The sequence below is a fragment of the Macaca thibetana genome, chromosome 1, assembly GCF_024542745.1.
Source record: "Macaca thibetana thibetana isolate TM-01 chromosome 1, ASM2454274v1, whole genome shotgun sequence".
In the NCBI taxonomy this organism is placed as follows: domain Eukaryota; kingdom Metazoa; phylum Chordata; class Mammalia; order Primates; family Cercopithecidae; genus Macaca; species Macaca thibetana.
In genome coordinates, this window is record NC_065578.1 from 122,011,603 (window position 1) to 122,020,969 (window position 9,367).

Genomic DNA, 9,367 nt, shown 5'->3' on the forward strand with positions numbered 1-9,367 from the left:
GTGGCAGGACAATCACTTGAATACGACTGGAAGAGGTTGTATTGGGCCAAACTCCTGCCACTGCACTCCAGCTTGGGCAATGGAGTGAGACTCCATCTCAATAAATAAATTATTTTTAAAAAAACTTTAAAAATTTTAAAAAGCAGGGAAGTAGGATGTGGTTTCTTTCTCTAGCTCTAGGCATGCTAATTTGAAAGCATTCATTTTCCTCACATGAAAAAGTTCTTTTCTTTCCTTTCTTTTTTTTTTTGGAGACACACTCTCACTTACCGTGCCACCCATGCTAAAGTGAAGTGGCATGATCTCTACTCACTGCTACCTCCACCTCCAGGGATCAAGCGATTCTCTTGCCTCAGCCTCCCGAGTAGCTGGGATTACAGGCGCCAGACACCATGCCTGGCTAATGTTTGTATTTTAGTAGAGACGGGGTTTCACCATGTTGGCCAGGCTGGTCTTGAACTCCTGACCTCAGATGATCCACCCGCCTCAGCCTCCCAAAGTGCTGGGATTACAGGTGTGAGCCACCAAGCCCAGCCAAGACCATTAATTTAATCTACAGCTAAATCTATTATTTTTTCATGTTCCAAATTCAACAAGAAAAGTTTTCCCTAATGAAACATCACATTTAAAGCATAAGTAGTAAAGGAAAAAAAAAAAAAAAAGAGTCTTGCTGTCATCCAGGCGAGAGTGCACTGGTGCAACCACAGCTGACCCACCTGGAACTTTTGGGCTCAGGCAGTCCTCCCAGCTCGGCCTGCCTTTTAACTTTTTAGACATAGCATCTTGCCCTGTTGCCCAGGCTGGTCTCCAACTCCTTGCCTAAAGCAATCCTCCCACCTCAGCCTCCTGATTTTCTGGGATTACAAGTGTGAGTCAACCAGCCTGGCATTGCAAAAAAAAAAAAAAAAAAAAAAAAAGTCAAGAAATTATTCTTTACTTTATTTTGAGTTGAGGTCTTACTCTGTCACCCAGGCTGGAGTACGGTGGTACAATGATAGTTCACTGCAGCCTGGATCTCCTGAGCTCAAGCGATCCTCCTGTATCAGCCTCCCAAGCAGCTGGGACTACAGACATGAGCCACTGTGCTGGCTAGTTTTTTTAAATTAGCTCATTTTTAAAAATTTGTAGAGACAGAGGTCTCACCATGTTGCCCAGGCTGGTATCGAACTCGCGGCTTCAATCCTTCTTCCCTCCTCAGCTGCCTAAAGTGCTAAGATTACAGGTGTGAGCTATCACACCCTGCTTAATTTTCGTATTTGAATTTTATATACATAATTATTACTGTCCTTTAGATAATTGGGGCAGTAATCTCTTTTAAGTTTTAGAGACTTAATTTATCTGTTCACTTCACTGGAAGAGTATTCCAGTTAGTTTCATAAGAAAATATATTTATAAATCAGAAAAATTCTTTCTACCAAACTAGGGGGCATTTGAAAGCAAATAATTGCATTAAGTAGCATCATTTAAGGTGAAAATAGATGCAATGGTATCTATTAACAATGCTTATCAGTGTGGGAAACAAACTGAAAAAATGAACATTATTAGATCCTTGGAAAACCCTCATTCTGAAAATCTGAGTGATTCTGTGATACCCTTTTGAGTCTTGTATGACATTCTCTTTCTGGAGCATATAAAAGTGAGTAAATCATTTCTTTTTATCCATTTTCATTAAGAGCTGAACTTACTTGATGTTCTGGAGATTATTAAATTTGATTTGTGGCCAGGCGCAGTGGCTTACACCTGTAATCCTAGCACTTTGGGAGGCCAAGGTGGGTAGATCACTTGAGTTCAGAAGTTCGAGGCCAGCCTGGCCAACATGGCAAAACCCTATCTCTACTAAAAATACAAAAATTAGCCAGGCATGGTGTCGCATCCCTGTAATCCCAGCTACTCAGGAGGCTGATGCACAAGAATCGCTTGAACCCAGGAGGCCAAGGCTGCAGTAAGCCAAGATCGTGCCACTGAGCTCCAGACTTGGTGACAGAGCGTGACTCTGTCTTAAGCAAAAAAAAATATTTTGATTTGTATAGTTGTGAGAAGTGCTTATATTGCTGACTCCATTGTTTATCTGTGATCATATAAATCTCTTTTCTCCTGTCTGTAGTGTGATTTAAACTTAATCCTTAAAGGACATGTATTTCAGCTGGTTAGAGTTTTTTAGCTAGTAGAAACCTGAGTACACGAATCAAAGAAAAGTGCTCCTTACATGCCACAGACTTAGTTTTCTTTCAGTACTAAGACTTCTTTTAGTATAGTAATTTGTCAAAGTCAAGAGCTTGTATGGAATGAGGTTAGGTGGGAGGGGGGCACTGAGTAGTAAGATCATCTTTATAATAGAGATGCCACTCTTGCAGGTATTGACAGCTATTGGGCCCCAAAAATTGTTACCAAACATTGAAAAGACAAGATATGAGCAACTTCTGATTACTGCAGTCTCAAATATCAAGAAATACCATTATCCTCAGGACAATGAATAGACCATCAAAAAAGACTCACAGACTAGATTAGCTGTCATGTATCACCAAACAGGGACTGGATCCTTGTCAAACACCACCCAACAGAGATTGTCCCCAGAAATTCACTTCATAACATCAAAACCAGAAACCCACACTGATGCCACTGATGGCAGAAAACAATGATGCAAAAATGAGAGAGAGAGAAAGAGAGAGAGGGAGATAGAGGAAGGACCTGCCCAGTTACTATGCTTAGTATATAAAAGCAAAAGAGATCAAGTTTTGCTCATGAACACAGAAGAACCGAGGGAACAAGAGCCAATAGCTCTAACGATCCAGGTCTGCACCAGTGTCCTGAGGATTCTGTTGGCTCCAATGATGGGTCTCAGATGGGCTAATTTTTATGGACATAGTCTCTGAAAAAAAATCAGTCAAGAAATAATATAGAGACACTTATCTGCATGCTCATTCTCCATTACTATAGAAGGGAAACTGGCATTAGATGGTTTTCATCAAATAAAATTAAAATCAAGATTTATAAAGAAAAGAGGAAAGGGGAGGAGAAACAAATGACTGGGACCATTGTGACTTTGCTCCCTTTGGATAAGCAACTTGGCAGAAAGCTATCAAAGAGGTCACTGTGACCTGTCTTCTCAGGACCAATGTGACTTGGTCACCACAGGAAACAATTACAGGCTGGGCACAGCGGCTCATGCCTGTAATACCAGCACTTTGGGAGGCAGAGGCGGGCATATCACTTGAGCTCACGAGTTGGAGAGCAGCCTAGGCAACATGATGAAACTCTGTCTGTACAAAAAATACAAAATTTAGCCGGGCATGGTGGTGTATGCTAGTAGTTCCAGCTACTCAAGAGGCTGAGGTGGGAGGATCACCTGAGCCTGGGGAGGTTGAGGCTGCAGTGAGCCATGATTACACCACTGTACTCCAGGTTGGGTGACAGAGTGAGACCATGTCTCAAAACAAATAAATTAAATTTGAAATAGAAACAGGGCCAGGCACAGTGGCTCACAGATATAATCCCAGCACTCTGGGAGGCCATATGGGAATATCACTTGAGCTCAGGAGTTCGAGACCAGCCTAGGCAACATAGTGAGGCCTCATCTCTAAAACAAATATATATATATAAATATATATAATATATAATCAAATATATACATATATTATTATACATAATATATAATTATATATATTTATGTTCATATAATTATAATAAAAATATGTATATATTTGATTATATATAAAATACAATAAAAAAGAAATAATTACAGATGTTGGAGGACCCTAAAAATATCTCAGCCAGGTACAGTGGTTCAGGCTGGTAATCCGAGCACTTTGGGAGACTGAGGCAGGAGGATCACTTGAGCCCAGGAGGCTGAGGCTACTATGATCGTGTTACTGCACTGCCACCTGGGTAGCAGAGCAAGACCCTATCTCAAAAAGTAAAATAAAATGTCTTAGAAGTTTAGCTGTCCATCCTATGCAGCTGAATATCTGTGTGTAATGTCCACTATGTCCTCCTTTTGTACCTCCCCCTTTCTTAAGCCAGGAAGGCACTTGTCCCCTTATTAGAATATCATTGGCACATGGCCGGGCATGGTGGCTCATGACTGTAATACCAGCATGTTGGGAGGCTGGTCAGCAGTTTGAGACCAGCCTGGCCAACATGATGAAACGTTTTCTCTACTAAAAATACAAAAATTAGCCAGGTGTGGTGGTGCAGGGTTGTAAGCTGAGATCACTCCACCGCACTCCAGCCTGGGTGACAGAACAAGACTGTATCTCAAAAAAAAAAAAAAAAAAAAAAAAAAAAGGAAAGAAAAGAATATTATGGGCACATGTATAGAAAGTTTGTTAGGCCAGGTGCGGTGGTTCACACCTGGAATCCCAGCACTTTGGGAGGCTCAGGCAGGTGAATCTCCTGAGCCCAGAAGTTGGAGCTCCTGGGGCCAACTTAGGCAACATTGCAAGACCCTCTCTCTAAAAAAAAAAAAAAAAAAAAAAAAAAGTTGGATTTGATGGTGCACACCTGTAGTTCCAGTAGTTCCAGCTATTCTGGAGGATCACTAGAGCCAGGGTGGCAGGGGCAGGCAGTGAGTTTGCAGTGAGCTAAGATCACACCACTGCACTCCATCCTGGGTAACAGAGTAACACATAGTCTCAAAACAAAAAGGGAGGGGGGGAGAAAATTTGTTGTGTCGGCAAGTAAATGAAGAAAAGGACATTATTAGAGTTGAGAAATAAATTAGAATATGATTTGGTACCTTTCCCACAGAAGATAAGTTTGCTAATGTGCTGAAATTAGAAGCATTATATAAGTCACGGTGCAGTGGCTCATGCCTGCAATCCTAGCACTTTGGGAGACCTCAGAGGTGCCTGAGCCCAGGAATTTGGGGACCAGCCTGGGCAACATAATGAAACCCCTTCTCCACAAAAAATACAAAAGTTAGCTAGGCCTTTCGGATGCGACAACTGATTATTCCACAGAGACACAACCTTAGTGGCTTAGGACTCTGGGAAGATATAATCTCCCATTTATCTAGTGATCAATAACGCATGAACACTTTAAAAGCTAGAGCAGGCAGCTGGGCGTGGTGGCTCACATCTGTAATCCAGCACTTTGGGAGGCCAAGGCGGGCGGATCACAAGGTCAGCTCATCGAGACCATCCTGGCCAACAAGGTGAAACCTCCCTCTCTACTAAAATACAAAAATTAGCCGGGTGTGGTGGTGTGCGCCTGTTGTCCCAGCTACTCAGGAGGGTGAGGCAGGGGAATAGCTTGAACCTAGGAGGCGGAGGTTGCAGTGAGCTGAGATTGCACCACAGCGCTTCAGCCTAGGCGACAGAGTAAGACTCCATCTCAAAAAATAAAATAAAATAAATTAAAAAAAAATAACGTAATGAACTTTTTCATGTCTTTATATATTAAATATTTACATTATTTAAATTGTTCAAAAGCATCAAAGATTCTTCTCTGCTATCAACTTCATTTCATTTATTTTATTGTACCAAACTATCAAGACCATTAATTTAATCTGCAGCTAAATCTATTATTTTTTCATGTTAAAAATTCAACAAGAAAATTTTTCCCTAATGAAACTTCATATTTCAAGTATAAGTAGGCTGGGCGAGGTGGCTCACACCTGTAATCCCAGCACTTTGGGAGGCCGAGACAGGTGCATAACTTGAGGTCAGGAGTTTGAGACCAGCCTGGCAAACATGGTGAAACCCCATCTCTACTAAAACTATAAAAATTAGCTGGGCATGATGGCGTGCACCTGTAATCCCAGTTACTCTGGAGGCTGAGGAAGGGAAATAGCTTCAACCTGGGAGGCGGAGCTTGCAGTGATCTGAGATCACACCACTGCACTCCAGCCTGGGCCACAGAGCAAGACTCTGTCTCAAAAGTAAATAAATAAATAAGCATAAGTAGTAAAAAACAAAATAAAATAAAAAATAAGGCACAGTGTCTTCCTCTGTTATCCAGGCTAGAATGCAGAAGGGCAATCATAGGAGACCAACTTGGAACTTCTGTGCTGAGGCAATCCTCCTGGCTCAGCTTGCCTTGTATTTTTTTAGAGATGAGGTCTTGCCCTGTTGCCCAGGCTGGTCTCCAACTTCTGGCCTAAAGCAATCCTTCCACCTCAGCCTGTTGAGTTTCTGGGAGTAGAGGCACAAGACATGCAGCCTAGCATTGTAGTAAAACAGCTTTCAACAAATTCTTAATTTTCTTTCTTTTTCTTTTTATTTTTTCTTTTTTTTTGAGTTGAGAGTCTTACTCTGTCACCCAGGCTGGAGGGCAGTGGTGCAATCATAGTTCACTGCAGCCTGCCTCAGTCTCCCTAGTAGCTGAGATTACAGTCATGCATTATCATGCCCGGCCAACTTTTAAAAATTAGCTAATACTTAAAAATTTGTAGAGACAGGGGTTTCACTATGTTGCCCAGGCTGGTCTCCAACTCCTAACCTCAACTGATCCTCCCTCCTCAGCCTTCTAAAGTGCTGGGATTGCAGATATGAGTCACCATACCTGGCTTAATTTTCTTATTTTAATTTTATATAAGTGATTATCATTGTTCCTAAGATAATTGGGGCAGTGACTCCTTTAATATTTTAGAGACCTAATTTGTCTATTCACTTCACTGAAAGAGTATGACAGTTTGTTTCATGAGAAAATATCCTATATTTATAAAGCAGGAGAATTCCTTCCACCAAACTAGGGAGCATTATAAAGAAACGAACTGCGCTAAGTATCATCACTTAAGGTGAAAATAGAGGCAATGGTATCTATTAACAATGTTTATCAGTGAAGGAAATAAACTGAAAATATTAGCATCATTAGATCCTTGGAGGGCCGTCATTGCTGAAAATCTGAGTGATTTTGTGATACCTTTTTGAATCCGGCAGGACATTCTCTTTCCAGGGCATAGAACAGTGGGTGAATAACTTCTTTTCATTTATTTTCATTAAGGAATGAACTTCCTTAATGTTCTGGAGATTATTACATTTGATTTGTATCATTGTGAAAAGTGCTCATATTGCTGATTCTATTGCTTATATGTGATCATATAAATCTTTTCTCTCCTTTCTGTAGTGTGGTTTAAACTTAATATTTAAAGGACATGTATTTGAATTTTTCAGCTGGTTAGAAACCTGAATATACCAATCAAAGAAAACTGCTCCTTATATGCTACAGATTTAGTTTTTTTCCTGGACTAAGATGTCTTTTAGATATAGCAAATTTGTTAAAGCCAAGAGCTCCTACGGAATGAAGTTTGGTGGTGAGGGTGCTGGAGATTGAGTAGTAAGGGGGGGACATTGAGTAGTAAGTAGTAGTAAGTAGTAAGGACAAGTAGTAGTAAGGACATTGTAATAGAGATGCCCTCTTGCAGATATTGACAATTACTGGGCCCATAAAATTGTTACCAAACATTGGAAAGACAAGATATGAACAACTTATCATTGCTGCATCTCAAATATCAGGAAATACCATTATTCTCAGGACAATAAATAGACAACAAAAAAGACTCATAGACCACATTAGCTGTCCAAACAGGGACTGGATCCTTGTCAACACGACGCAACAGAGATTGTCCCCAGAAATTCACTTCATAACATCAAAACAAAAAACCCACACTGATGGCAAAAAAAAAAAAAAGATGCAAAAATGAGAGAGAGAGAGAGAGAGAGAGAAAGAGAGAGAGAGAGAGAGAGAGAGACCTGTCCTATAGCCATACTTAGTGGGTAAAAGCTAAAGAGTTCAATTTCTGCTCATGATACTTAATAGAACATAGGGAACATGAGCCAATAGCTCAGTGGGTTCAGATCTGCACCAAGTGCCTGTTGGATGCAGGATTCTACTGTCTCCAATAATATGTCTCAGACGGGCTAATTTTTTTTTTTTTTTTTTTTTTTTTTTTTTTGAGACAGAGTCTCGCTCTGTCGCCCAGGCTGGGATGTAATGGCGCGATCTCGGCTCATTGCAACCTCTGCCTCTCGGGTTCACACACACCACCACGCCCGGCTTTTGTTTGTTTGTTTGTTTAGTAGAGACGGAGTTTCGCCATGTTGGTCAGTCTGGTCTCGAACTCCCGACCTCAGTTGATCAGAAGTAGGTGAGGTCAGAAAACATACCCTGGGAGAGGCTGGCACAATGCCCAGAACCGCCATCGCTAGGCCTGGGGTTTTCTTCTGTAGTGGATACTAGTATTCACGTAGTACAAGGACAAAACCAATTAGATACTTCTGGGAGTTAAAAAGAGATGAATTTACAGTGCCATTTGAGAAGAGGTTTTAAGGAATTTGCCAGGGTACTGACGCGTGTCAGGTGTAAACCGCAGGTTGAGAGAGAGCTAAGTATTTTCTGTCCATGAAGGTGATAAGCGAGGGCCTGAAGAAAGAGGGAAGGGGGGGAGGACGCTGGCGCCAGAAATGGGAAAGGGCTGCTTGGGGGCGGGAAGGATGGGTGGGAGTGCTATCTAGAAAGCTGCCTGGCAATGGATGTAGGATGTGGAAGCGAGACATCAAACAAGAAGCTGTCACTTGAATAAAGTCTGAAGAAAGACTAGATATGTAAACGGCAGGAGACAGCAGGGAAACAGGACCCGGCTCCTCGTAAAACTTCCCGCCTTATATTTCAGGGCGGATCGCAGCGCATTTCCGCCAAGACAAGTGAGACTGCGGGTCTGACCTGCGGGCCTCAATGAATATGCACTAGGGACCTGGGCGCTGGGAGAGCCGTTCCCCTACACAAAGTAAGCGTGTTATGTATACAATCCAGCGGTGACACTAAGAGCCCCAAAGGCCCTGTTTTCTTCCCAAAGAACAGCGCCCGTCTGCGTAGTTTGTACCTGGCTCTATGAAGTGAGAACGCATTCCCCCCTAGCACAGAAATCCTACAAACTACTGTGGGGGCTGCAGTTAAGCAGAAGCTGTATAAAAGGTGACTGGGGGCTAGGGAACAACACGAAGATTTTTACAGATCGTGAGAACCCAAGACACTGGAGACCGTGGACCAATCTCTGCAGAAGGCAGCCCCGCATAGAAAGGGAAGAGCTGTGCAGCCTTCTCGGTAGTTACCTTATATTGCAAGGGCTGAAAGTTCTTATTTCTCCTCTGACAGAGAATCGATATGTTACTTACCATTCTTCGGCCTTCCACAATAAAAATAACATTTACACGCCACACAAAACACAAACCTAGTACACAACCTATTCTTTTAACTAAAAAACTCAGGGGAAAGCGCGAACGCAGTCCCCCACTACCACAAATTATGCAGTCGAGTTTCCCACATTTGGGGAAATCGCAGGGGTCAGCACATCCGGAGTGCAATGGATAAGCCTCGCCCTGGGAAAACCACCTTCGTGATCATGGTATCTCCCCTGCCAGGTAAGTAT

The 9,367-nt window shown here is 42.1% G+C and overlaps 1 non-coding gene across 1 annotated transcript; it reads right to left on the bottom strand.

Moving 5' to 3' along the window:
* Nucleotides 1-9,203: 9,203 nt before the first annotated feature.
* Nucleotides 9,204-9,367, bottom strand: LOC126944180 (U1 spliceosomal RNA). The gene has a single exon (XR_007721970.1). It is a non-coding gene; the product is annotated as a U1 spliceosomal RNA (small nuclear RNA).